The following is a 14351-nucleotide window of genomic DNA, read 5'->3' as shown; positions in this document are numbered from 1 at the left end:
CGGGTGTCTTTACTTGACTCAGGGTGAACCAATTAAAATAAACTCAAAAAATCATTGGAGGGGGGAAAAGAAGAAGTTGTAGTTCATTCAGCTTCCTTTGGCTAGAGCAGAAAAATCAAGTTGGGGGGGAATGAACCACTTGTCCTGTGTTCCCAGGGTCCATGGTAACGTACGGGGGGTCATGATAGTGAAAAACCCTCATATGCGAACACAATCGTCAGGCAGTATATCTTGGTTCTCCACCATTCAGTGCCGCAACAGCATTATAATTGGGTCTTTTCTTTAGTATGTTATGCTGACCTTCACATGGAGGAAGACCAACTGAAGTGACAGTAGTGGTCAGGAATAAAAAGAGGGCGTGTTAGTGCCCATGTGAGTGTGGTATAAAATTCCTTATATCCAGTCTCAAGTTTTTTTATTCTGTAGAGCACTGGTGTAGGAAGCTAAAAACAGAGACGTGCGTTTTGAGGCCTAGTTACTAGCCTTTCGCACTAGTGAGAGAGGTCAATATGTTTCAGCCTCCTGGTATCTCTAGAGGCTTTCGTCAGGACGAGATGATTAAGAGTGTACATTGGCTCTTAAGTGAAAAAAGTGGTGTACTCACCACCTTTATGTTTTAGGAGGTAGATAAACTACTCCACGATCAAATTATCAGACTGTTTCAGATGCAGAGCTGCGAGTATTACACACATCCTTGATTCAATTACACAGAAGTGCCATACAGTATATGTTGCGTAATGTACCGGCATCTCGGGCGGGTGCTGCTTAGCCACCAGGGCATGGTGGCATGGTTATAAGTCCTATTATGATTAATTCTGTGATGGTGAAGCAACCTCAGAATAGAGATGAATTTCCTTTTTGGTTGGCAGAAAAGTTTGAGCTACTCGAAACTGTATTTCCACACACGTCTCCTGTGGATAAACACAGGATACTTTCCATGAGTTTACCGAAAGGTTTTATACCCAATTTAGCATATTGCACCACTTGGGGGAAGGTGTTTTCAGTGGTTTATTCCCTCTGCTTTGGCACCACCTCCATGACGGTGCTTATGACGGTTCCTAAGGAAGTTCAGGATGAGCACGGGGCAGAGGCTTCCTTGGAGTTGGGGATGAGACTAGTGGGAGCATTCCCTAAAGTCTCCGACATGATTCTGACTAATGTTCAGGGGAGGCAGTAACCTTGCAGGTGAGTCAGCGTTTTGAGGCAGTGTCTTACTTTAATAAAGAATGTGAATTGTCAAAGACTATAGTTAAAGTATGTAAATCCTTGGGGAAACAATAATTTGGGAATTTGACCATTTACTCAGACACAAAATAAAATAGGCAGAAGCAAGGTTCAAGTGCGGGATCACAACACTTGATATTTCTTAATGTAGATATGATTTGCGTGACCGCGCTAAACTAAAGACACCAGAAAGATTCCAGGTTCCTGATCCATGCTCTCCTCAGTCCTTTCAGGAATCATTGGACCCAGAGTTCGGTGGAAGGGAGCGACAGGATCGCAGACAAGGTGAGACCACGCAACAAAGATGTGATCCGCTGAGATGGTTTAACATAAAAACGTAACTGGAGGGACAACTTCCATACCGTGCCCTGTATCAGAAGAAAAAAGTTGACGCGTTGACAGCAAACTATGCCTCAGATGGTGAGAAACCTGCTCCTCAAATGGAGATGAACTGTGACACTCCTTGACAGAAGTTGCCCCAAATAGAGTTTATGAGATAATCCTCAAAATTGAGGGTGATATCAGGCAGACACTAAAGGCAATCTTTTGGGAAAACCTTACTTCCTCTTATTGGCAGAGGCTGATTGGCCTCCCCCATCCGTCTTGACTTCTTCACGAGGGGAAGACGTCATAATTCCTAGTTTTTCCTGATATGTCTTGGAGGAGGCTAGACAAGTTTACACATGGGAAAGAGCCTTGGCATTAGCTCCAGCTGTGCAGCGTAACCAAGGGGCTGGGACAAACTTTCCCTGGCACATGACATACATTTGCGTTCTATGCCACGGACACAGGCCCAATACACCATCAAACGAGATGGAAAAGCTTCAGTGAGTGAAATCTTGACCCAATTGGAATATCAGGGTGTAACTGAACCCTCTGTTTCATCAAAGAATAACCCTCTTTTTCCGATTTTGAAACCGGATGGTTCCTATCACATTGTTTTGTATTATAGAAATTTGGATAGTAATGTGTGCACGTTTGCCGTTCAATTCACACACAGCTCTACGTTGATCAATAACATAGTACTTAAGGTGTATAAGACAACTCTGGATATTTCCAATGACTTTTACAGTCACAATCAGAATCCTGTCAGCCGTAACTTGACCGCATTTACCGTGGTCAGCAATCAAAAAAGATTTACACATTTGCCTATGAGCTATAACAATAGTCCAGGGGCTTTTGCTGCATCATTGATCTCTCTTCTACATAACATAGACCCAGATGCTTTCTTCTACGTTGATGACATCTATTAAACAGATGAAGAGTTGATACTGCAGCTTGTCTGCGTTGATTGCATCATTATGTCTTTTGCCGACCTTGGGTACAAATTTAACGTTGCTAAGTCACACATCGCCTTTTTGGCTACAGTCTTTTAGGGTTACGAACTCAACAATGAAGGTAGGGGTTTAGCGCCTAAGTTCTTGGAGAAATGTGCTCAATTGCAACCTCCTTCAACTTTAAAGAATTTACAATCTTTGCTGGGATGTTTAAATTTCCGGCAAAAATGCCCAGCGTATCAAGCCGCTTTATGCGTTGATACAACCCTCTTTTCCGTCTTCCAGCTTGATTCCCCAACACACAACAATTCTACGGTCTTTGCAATCTGATATGCTTGTGACCTAATTCCTCTCGACAAGAGAAAATACTACGAATTTGGTCATACGGATTGTACCAGGTACAGTGAGTTTCACATACTTGACGTCTAATGAAGGTGATACTATCCCCACTGCATACAAATCGCACTTGTACACTTCAGCAGAGATGCGTTTCTCTTCGATAGACAAAATTCTTACTGCAGTTCAGTTGGCGATTCTTAAAGAATGCTCTCTTGCTCAAGGTAAACGCATTCTTATGGTCTCGCTTGTGCCGACTCTTGAGGAGGTCACTGAGGCTTGTGTTCCGAATGGCTTTGCGTCCTGGTTGGATTCAATGGGCAAGTTTGTTGACATCAGCTCATGTCACTTTTATCTTTGACCTATCATAACAGACGCAGATGTTTTTACAATACTACCAGGTTCATCTTCTTCCATCATCACTACTTCCTCTGGATTGGTACACATGTATCATTTATACTGATGGGTCTGCTCAACGGCCCGGGGGCTCTAACCATGATTTTTCGGCTGCCTGTGCTATAGTGACAGGTTCTGTGGTTGACAGGGATTTTAAGTCTTCCTTGGTGCATAAGCAAACTTTAGGAGACTGTACAGCTCAATTGGCTGACCTGTATGCTTTGTTGTTAGCTCCAGAATTCGATGACCCTGCAGTGCCCACTCGTATTGAGTGCATTCCTGTAATGACAATGTGTTCTTTTGCTCTCAAAATGATTACAGCGATTCTACGGTGTCTCATGAGATTCTATGGTGTCTCTTGCGATTCTACTGCGTAGGCTTCAGGAGATTGGGATTAGGGGTCTGGTCTTAAGTTGGTTCCGATCCTTCTTAGAGGGCATGACCTTCCAGGTCACTGTACCACCTTTCCATTCCAAGGAGCATGCCATTAAACTTGGGGTGCCGCTGGGCTCCATTTTGAGCCCTCTGCTCCTCAATATCTATGTCCAGCCACTGGCATTGGTAGCCAGGAGTTGAGGGTTGTCATTGGTATCGTATGCCAATGACACCCAACTTGTCATTGCTTTCTCCAAAAAACATGAATTCAAACCTTGCTAATTCAAGGATGATCTGATGACCATTGCTGATTGGTTGACAGCAAATTGCTTGCAATTAAATGCAAGCAAGTTGAAAATACTTCTGCTCCGGAGAGACAGTGATATGTGGTCAGAAAGTTGGTGGCAGAACCTCGGCTCAGCACAGCCTCGGCTCCCCCACTGAACACTCAACAATGCCAAGAGCTAGCATGTTTATTCACTGAAAAAATCGAGAAAATCATCAGGGACATAAATACCAACAATAATGAACCACCCCCTTTTTCTGACTCGGAACATGCTCCCCCCTGTGAAAATATCCTGGAAGCCTGGCCTCCCATCTCGGTAGATATACTGAAAACCATTTTTAAGAACATCAAGTCCGGCTCTCCCAGGGATCTATTCTGATTAAAATATTTAAACAACTGGACGATCGCTCCCTGGAAATCATCTTAGATACGCTTAACTCCTCGTTTGAACTTTCTACAGTTCCGACCCTCTGGAAACACGCCATGATAACGCCATTGCTAAAAAATCCCACAGCAAATCCGGAAAGTCCAGCCAACTACAGACCCATATCCCTGCCCCCTGCTTTCTCTAAATGCTTGGAGAGACACGTTCACTCGGTCCTATCCACCGTTGCCGAAGAAAACTCGCTTCTGCACCCCTCACAATCGGGTTTTCGGGCTGGTTTCTCAACAGAAACCACTCTTCTAGGTGTTACGGAACACATCCGGAATCTCCTCGATAAAGGTCAGACGGTCGCGCTCGTGCTTTTAGATCTGAGCGCGGCCTTTGACACCATATCCCACGAAACTCTCATCAAGGCTTTATACAGAAATGGTGTCCGTGGAAAAGCGCTTGACTGGATTCGATTTTTCCTGGCGGAACAGACCTTCCAAATTACATCCTCATTGGCCTGTTCCGACACCTTCAATGCCCCCCACAGAGTGCTACAGGGATCTATATTGAGTCCCCTGTTTTTTAATCTTTACCTCAGACCCCTAGCTGACCTAGCCAAAAAATCTGGACTTACCCTCATGACCTACGCCGACGATTCCCAAATTATATTCTCCCTATCTGAATCCTGTCCGACATCCCCATCTCTCCTCAAATCAGGGCTTCAAAACATCCTTAATTGGATGACAAGAAACCAATTAAAGCTCAATGGAGACAAGACAGAGATTCTTCTCTTAGGAAAACGTCAAGATCTTTGGAATCCTTCACACTGGCCTAACCAGATGGGTAGTTTTCCTACCCCAATGACTCAAGTTCGTAATCTGGGAGTCATCTTGGATAGCTCCCTCTCCATGAGCCAACAGGCCAGCAAAGTTGTCGGCCTATGCCATACCATCATCAAATGGCTGAGGAAAATCATTTGGATGCTGCCCTCTTCCACTCAAAAGGCCCTAGTCAATGCCCTCATAACATCACGGCTTGACTACGGCAACATTCTGTACCTTGGCTCAAACAAAGAGGTAGTTAGTCGACTACAACTTGTCCAGAACGCTGCAGTCCCACTACTGTGCAGAATCCCTAAAAATTCCGGAGTCTCGAGCTACCGTCGGGAACTCCACTGGCTCAGGGTAGAAAGCAGAATCTGTTTTAAAGCTCTGAACTACAGGTTCAGAATCAAAGCAAGTACTGCACCCAAATACCTTCTAGCTCTGGCTCACCCCTATACTCCCAAGTGTAATCTTCGCTCGCAATCAACTGCCAACTTCTGTGTACCAAGATTTAAATTGGCAAGAATGGGAGGTAGATCTTTCACCCACCTAGGACCATCCCTCTGGAATGCACTCCCTCCCTTCATTCGAAAGGAGGAAAACCATGTCAGGTTCAGAAGGCATGTCAAGACCTGGCTATTCGAACAATAACAAGAATAGCCAGTAATTTCTCCTGACATCCTTATGCTGTGTCTCGGCGCCGGGAAACCCTTTTTGGGTAGCTGTAGCGCCTTACAAATGTAAAAAATAAATAAAATAAATAAATAAATCTCAAACCTGCACCCACTCCTAAGGAGGCGGTTATGAACTTCGGCATTTAGATTGATAGAAGTCTGTCCTTCCATATTCAATCCAAGGCAGTTGCAGGCACCTGTTTTGGGCTATTGAGAGGTTTGAAACCTATTCTGGGGTTCTTTCAGCCCACTGTTCATCAGACGATCCATCAGGCCACGATTTTGGCAAGGCTGGCCTACGGGAATTCTTTATATTTAGGGGCCAGTAAATCTTTTACTTTGCAACTCCAAAATTTCAAAACACTGTGGCCAGGATCCTGCTTGCACTCCCGAAATACTGCTCAGTGTCTAGGTCCCTATTTAAACTTCATTGGCTGCCGGTGGAGAGAAGAATTCAGTTTAAAGCTCTATGCATAGGCCATAAAATGTTGTCTCATCAAGCCTCCTCTGTCCTAGCTGAAATGTTAGTGCCATACATTCCGAATCCACTGCTCTGTTCCTCGGTTCAAAGGTTGGTCTGTATTCCCCTTGTTTGTAGAGGCAGAGCCGGTGGCTGATCTAGGTGCTGGCGGCTAAATTCTGGAACTCTCTTCCCCTTGCAATTCAAGGACTCCAAAACCATCTAGAGTTCCGCAAAGCTATAAAGACATGAGTCTTCCCGGGCTAATCTCTGTTATTTCTCTCTGCACTGCTTTAACCATGTTTACTTGGGTAGAGCTGGGATCCTCCATTGCTGGGGCAGCTATGTGCTGTACAAATTTCAGTAAATAAATAAATAAGTAAAGGCAGTGCAATAAAGCATAACATGCTTTGGGTTCAAGTGGCAGGTCTTAAGGAGAGTCTGCCGCTCACACATGTTATCCATACTCTTGGCCATCAGCTTGTGCGAGCACATGCTGCTGGTAGATCTGTGTCTGATGAGGCAGCTAAATCTGCAGTAGCCACTTGTTCAGTAGCAGCTGTAACAAGGTCCATGACTAAAATAGACAATTATATACTTGCTGCTATAGCTGTAACGAAAGATGAGACAATATTCCTGCAAGGTTTTTCTTTCAAATATTCTTATCATTTGTCGCCAGAGCAAGTCCTGTTTGCAACTATACCGTCCGTTGGGGATCTGCTGATTCCCAACACAGACCGCAGGCTTTCCTTGATCATAGCCACTCATGAGGGCATGACATGTGTTCATGCTGGAGTTTCAGCGACATTGTCCCTCTTGTGGCAGCGTTATTGGTGGCGTGACTTGTATTGACAGATTTGAAATTATGTTCTATCTTGTGACATTTGTAAACAGATTAAGCCATCCACAGTTGTACGTCCACCACATATGCAACCATACATTTTGAATCATCCATTTGGTGGTATTTACCTTGATCACTGCGGTCCTTTATCATCAGACACTGCATGTAAATATATTTTGGTTGCAGTGGATTCTTGCCTGAGATTCCTTTGGATTTTGCCGCAATGTTGTGCTGACACTCTAAATGTCATTAGAGACTTCCAACGTCTTTGTTGGAACATTTGCCTGAGGCACCTTCCATTCTGCCAATGTCCAGCGTTTGCCTCTGAGGCTTACAAAGACGCAACAAGGTCGTTGGGGGTGCTGCTGCAATTTTCATCTCCACACAGGGCTGAGGACAATTCTGTAGTTAAGCGAATGAACCATGATTTGAAGCAGTCTTTGACAGCCAGGGTTTTAGGTACTGGACGGAGTTGGCTGACTCATTTGTATGCTGTCCAGCTTGCCCTAAATAATCTACCTAGAAGATTTCTGGGCGGGCAAACCGCATACAAATTGCTCTTTGGCATTCAAATGTTTGTGCCAGACCTTGGTGGTCTAGACGTTGCAGTGGCTTCTCCAACATTTGATGTAGATAACCGTTGTGCTATGTTACAGGTTCTACAAAACACCTGAGATGCCCTTGCAAAGGATCATGTGCCCTTATCTACAGATGCAGCGGTGCTGATTCTGGTAACATGCTGGATTCCTAAAGTTGGAGATATGTTCCGGGAGAAGTTGGAGAACAAAAATGAATTTGGTCTCTCCTATCATGCACTGGTCCCAGTTCTTGGCTTGAAGGGCACTCATAATGTGATTTTGCCACCACTCCTAGTCGGAAGGAGAATCGCCTAATTTCAACTGAACATGTCAAGTTACACAATTTGGCCGATATTGTATAGTATGCCTAACAGCATTACTCTGCAGGATGTTTCTCCGCAACAGATGTCATTCCCAATGATTTCAGCGGTGCGGGAACATGAAGTGGAACCCTCTATCAATGTTTTGACTGTTTTGTAGTCATCTACAGTTGCTACATCCCATGAGTCTGCTTCTCCGCCACTGTAACACACTATTGATATTCCGACTGCCACTATAAAATCATCTTTTAATGCTGATCAGTACCCGGTTTTTCACCTGGGAACTAGTGGTTATTATATGGACAGAGATAACATTTCTTCAAGTTCTTCATCTTCTTCATCAGCATCCTCTGTGGCAGACCCACCAATAAAAAATAGTATTTTCTTTTCCTCGTTTCAAAATAATTATCTGGTCCCTCCATGGACATACATTTGGATGGTGCTAACTATGGTATTCCTTTTCATGTCAATAGGATTTGTGACAGTCTTTTTCCTTTTAATCAATGCCCAAAATTTGCCTGAACGTTCTGCTGTCCATTCAGTCGATGGGGTGTTGGCACCAGATACATTCTATCATAAAATGAAAAGGGACCAAACCAACGTTGATATACAAAAAGAGGGATAAAGGTCATTTGTCAAGGTCCAGCATATGCACCCAGAGTCATCAGAAAAAAACAATATGCTGTTCCCATTAGTTAAATGGCTGAGTAATTAAAGGGATCTACAAGTGCTTGACTATGAATGAATCAAAGGGTGGGAATCCATTTCATTGGAATTTAGGGCCCTCACACACCCAGATGTTTGTCATGTGTTGTAATGTGTTTATTGCCAATGCACTCTCTCCGCCATGGTTCTCTGCCTGTCTGCTCAGCCTCTGGTGAGGTCACTTGGAATGTTGGGGTTGGTTTGTATGTAGCAGAGAATCAGTTAGTGTGAAGGGCTGAGCAGAGAGGACCCTGCTCCTGGTGGGGTATCTACAGGCATTACCATGGAACTTAATGTCATCTTGTAACTGAGAGCCTGAAGGATTACCACGTGAATTAATCTACTAATACCATCTACAAGAGTTGTCTGCGCTTCCATACTTCGTTTTATCATCGCTTCATCATTGGGCTGCTCCTTGTTGGATTAGCACTGCAATACCCGACGGGCTACCAATATGGGGCACTTTGTCTGAGATCTCTTTTCCAATAGCCGTTTGGTGCCGTGGGGGTGAGGGGCCTTAAAATGGAAGATGTCAAAAAATGTGTTGAGTGAGTGATTTTAAAACAAGGTTGGTAGTACCATCAAAAACAATTTTAATAAGTTGGTCTCCTACCCTGAGTAAAAAAAATGAAAGGCGCAAAGCTGGGATATATGTCTCAGTTGGGGCGCTCTTTCACGTGGAAGGTCAACATGTTTCTCACCTAATCCTAAATCTAGGGGCGATTCATTAGGACCTAAAAACTTAATGTAAGCTATCTTCACCCAGGGTAGTGATGTGGTCAAAAAAATCACACTATTAACCACCCTATCTACTAAATAGTATGGAATAGTGCTGGATCTACCTGATAATACAGGATCTACCTGTTTTTTGTTGTTGTTTTTTTAAAGCGGAAGGCCGGCCCCGGGGGATCGGGTCCCAGGGGCCAGAAGTGGCCCAGGGAAGGGTCACCACGTGGCCCCCCTTCCTTATTAATAATATTAAATTAAGAAATAAACAAGGTTATGCCCTAAATAGGCTTCGCGATGGGGCCCATGAGGCCCCCTTTTCCCTTTTTTTATTTTTTTTATTAATGGGTCAGGCTCTGGGGGATGGGGTTGCCAGAGCCTACACAATTTTAAGAGAAGTGGAGTTACACAGCCCCCTTCTAACAAAAAATGTTAATAAAGAAAAGCCGACATCTCACCGGAGGCCCCGGCCCCTTTCTGCATCACTCTGCAAACGTGACTCCTGGCACTTTTAGGTTGGGGGATTAAGTCCCCTTGTATCTTGAGAGTCCCTGATGGCCAACTAGCCCATCAGGTATCCCCAGTAAGCCCCACACAGTGGGATTGCTGAGAGGTGGTCTGAGGCCATCCCCCTTTTTACACCACTCTGCAAACGCGCCTCTTGGCGCATTGCTGATGAGGCAGAGAGGTCTTCTTTTGTCCTGAGGACCTCAGGACTAAAGTAGACTTCATCCCTCAGGCAGCAGTGTCCCAGGAGGCACATTTCCAGAGTGGTGTACAAAGGGGGCGTGACCTCAGACCACTCTCAGCAATCCAGATGTTCGGGACTTACTGGAGGTACCTGATGGGCTAGTTGGCCCCAGGGACACTCAGAATTCAAGGGGACTTCATCCCCCAACCCCACACACAGCAGGAGGCGTGTTTACAGAGTGGTGGAGAAAGGGGGAATGGCCTGTTCCTACCTGTCAGCTACCCTACTATCTGAGGCATACAGGAGTTATCAGGTTGGCTAGTTGGCCCGTAACGACCCCCAGCAGCGAAGGGAACTTTAATCTCCATCCAAGAGCATGCCAGGAAGTGCGTTTGCAGAGTGGTGGGGAAAGGGAGAGTGGCCTGCTATGAAACCATAGCAATCCTGCTGTGTGGGATTTACTGGAGGTAACAGGAGGGGTAGCTGACCTTTGGGGCCAACTACCCCTCCTGTTACCTCAAGTAGTTCCCACACAGTGGGATTGCCAAGAGGTTCCGGAGGACAGGCTCACCGTTCTCCACCACTCTGCAAATGCGCCTCCTGACACAGTACTGGGAGATGAAGTACACTTTACTCCTGAGGGACTTTGGTGGCCAAATAACCCAGCTGGTACCACCTGTAAGTCCTGCACAGTGGAATTCCTGATCCCTGGTCTGAGGCCCAGGCCCCTTTCTTCACCAATCTACAAATGCAACTAATACCTTATAGTTAGAAATTAGCATTTAAAAAACCTTTGAAATTCATTGAAGAAAACATAAGTTTTAAGGACATTGTTAGTAATTAGCATTTAAAAAACCTTGGAATTTGACTGAAAATGACATAGGTTTCGGGGACGATTATAGTTAGAAATTAGCATTTAAAAAACCTTGGAAATTCATTGAGAAAACCACAAGTTTCAGGGACGTTATAGTTAGTTGGACATTTAACTCGTACAAAACCAGAGAAATTCAGTCGCTATAGTTAGTTAACTATAACTCGCACGATGGGGGCGGAGCTTGCCGGCACCGATGGCGGTCGCCTGATAGAGGAGCTCCGCGCCATCACCTACAAAATCCGCAAATAATACTAATCACACGGAGCACCAGACCCCAAAACACGGGCACACAGCGGCTGACGCTGGTGTCTTGGAAGACTCCGTGCAGTCTGAGTGGAGCGGGCGCGGAGACGAATCCTCCGAGGAACTAGGCCGCAGACCGGAGGCCTCGATTTGCCTCTAGCCCAGTGTACGTCACCCTGAGTGCAGCTACCCAGCGCACTAACTGCCCGGTGGAGGGCGCATCACCCGCAAAGGCCTGGAAACTTTGCTGCACCTCGGGAGGGACCTCACACTCTCTGCGCACTCCAGCGCTGCGCCGACCTGTCCTGATACAGCCTGGGGCCCTTTCTGAGCTTGGGCCTACAAACGTGGGCAAGACTGGTGAAGAGCTTGGGGCTGCCGGACTCAGGGGGCCTTCCCCCCCTTTTTTGGACATAACTGAAATACTCTGCTGTGGTACTGGTTTGGGCAGGTCCCTTAACATTCCTGTCTATACACTGGTCTGAGAGGCCTCTTTTGCTGTGGGGAACACGAGGCGCAGCGCTACTGAGAGCGGATCCCCTTGTTTCTACCTACTGTCGAACCACACTAACATACTAGGAGGCTACTCACTGGCAGATTGTGGCCTCTTCTCTGCCGGAGGCTATTCGAGGGGGCCTCCTAACTACTGGCCTTTGCGGAGCATCGACGTAGAGAGAGCTTGTGACACGGTCCCTTGCTGGGATTAGAGCCACACGGCCCTGATGGACTCCAGCGGCGCGGCGCCACGCAGGTGCTTGCTGGGATCTGGCGAGAGGTGTGTGGAGTGGTCCCTGAGGAGAGGCCCGTCTTCTTGATTGCGGTGAGTGGCCTGAGGCCGCAGCGACCTACACGGCAACATGGTGAAGGGAGAAAAGACAAAAACTAAGCTCCCTTTCGAGCAGCGCTGAACCAGGGCCCCAGAGCCCCAGGAGCGAGACCCAACGTAGCAGACTAAAGGCTTGGAAGGCACGATCTACTCTGATATCAAAGAACTGCTGGTCACAATGGAGAAGGGCCTCCAGGAAAGTATGGCATCTATAGGGACCAAGCTGGACGCCCTGACGTACAGAATTGACCGCATGTCAGAGAGGGTGGACAAACACGCGGAGCGGCTTGACATGGCGGAGAGGCGCCTGACCGAAGCTGAGGAGGCAGATGGGACAGGATAAAGACCGCAAACAACTTGACAAACTGCTCAAGGTCATACAGGATAAGTCAGAAGACTTAGAAGCCCGTTCTCGGTGATCTAACATACGCATTACGGGTATATCGGAAACGACCCACACAGGAAAAATGGAGCTCTTTGTGGAAAAACTATTGATTACACTGCTGGGGGATGATGTCTTCTCACTCATGTTTATAGTGGAAAGAGCGCACCGTACGCTGGGTCCTCGCTCCCGTCCGGGAGCCCCTCCGAGACCAATCATTGGCAAGCTACTAAATTATAGAGACAGGGACACGGCGCTGCGGTTGCTTGTGAGAAGGGGAAGCTACAATACGAGGGCTTGGACATCTCTCTGTACCCAGACTTCACGGCGAAAGTGCAAGTAGAGCGTAAACACTTTGCTCCCTACAAAAAGCAACTACGAGACCTCGGTCTGGACTACGCCATGCTCTACCCGGTGAAGTTGCGAATTAATCGCCAGGGCCATTACAACTTTTTCACGGACCCTAAAGACCTGCAGAAGGCCCTATAAACGTGGTCCAAGTAACAGAAAAGCAATCCCAGGAGTCTGAGCGGCACGAAGGAACAGAGCAGCTGGTTGGACGACCAGGAATAGGGGTTCCGCTCACACTGAGGAACGCGCTCTTGGTCCGAGCGAAGAGAGGCCTAGCATTTGACTCGGAGTCGGGATCTGTGCCCACGAGGCACTGCTCTAACTAGGCGGATAAGGACAACGTAGTTCTGAGGCTCCTTCTAGTGATAAGCTGCATTAAGATCTGGTGAGAACATTCCATTTCCATATGTTTTGTATGATACTGAGCGACATGCGGATGCATGCGCAGCGACGGAGCACCCCCTCGGATGCAGTGTTCTCGCGGGGTCTGCCTGAGCGCGGCGGGCGAGACAGCTGTTTGACTGCTGAGAGAGGCATGGGCGCAACCCTGACTGAAGTATAGCTCTAGATGATTTATATACTTGTGGTGATGGCACTAGGGGCAATATTGATGCAAACTTGCAACAACAGACTTTCTTGTTCCACTGGCAACCTCGGCCCTAGCGCTGTATGCACTGTTAGTCCCTGAGGGGGCTTATTTGAGTTTTTTTGGATTGATTGCGGGGGGATGTCTCATCATGCTAGGCCGTGTTTGGGTTGGTCTGCTGTGGGAGGGGGAGGGTAGGGGTATTGACTTAGGCCAGGTTGGGGTTGGTCTGTTGCGAATGGGGGGATGGAGAAATGAGAGGGGTTACAATTTACTGTACACGCAGCCCAAAACACAGCATAACACACATCAGGGGCACACAAAACATATAGAGCGATCGCATGACCAATCTAGACGCCAAGAGAACTCATGCAGCGAATCCAATGCAATGGCAGTTGACATAGACAATACGCGCGCTAACAGACTTAGGGCGCTCACGTGGAATGTGCGTGGTCGGAATGACCACAGGAAAGTGCGTAACGTGCTAAGTTACTTGCAGGGGCACAGTATAGATCTGGCCTTGATTCAGGAGACTCACCTCCCCATGGATAGTAACATGCTACACTGTAGGGGACTAGACGGCAATGTGGCGGCTGCGTGCTTTACCACACACGCCAGAGGCGTCATGACAAGGGTAAACCCCAAATCAAAACTGACACAACAAACCCTAGAGGCAGACTCGGAGGGCCGCTATGTCATCTCTAGATGCACTGGATTGGGCATGTCCTTAGTAGTCATCAACACCTACGGACCCAACTTCGATTCCCCAGAGCTTTACAAAGAGTAGGCGAGTAAACTCCGATGTTATAACCCTAACGACCTTTGGTGGGGGGGAGATATGAACCTCACCCTGGACCCCACCCTTGATAGGTCTGCTGGCCCGCACCGCAAGCCGGCGGCGGAATAACTGCAAGGCATTATGATGCGACTAAGCCTGGAAGACGCCTGGCGATCACGCAATCCACAACAGGGAGGCTACACTCACTACTCTGCGTATCACAAT

This window comes from Lissotriton vulgaris, chromosome 6 (genome assembly GCF_964263255.1).
Source record: "Lissotriton vulgaris chromosome 6, aLisVul1.2, whole genome shotgun sequence".
NCBI classification, from domain to species: domain Eukaryota; kingdom Metazoa; phylum Chordata; class Amphibia; order Caudata; family Salamandridae; genus Lissotriton; species Lissotriton vulgaris.
This window is presented reverse-complemented; position numbering follows the sequence as displayed.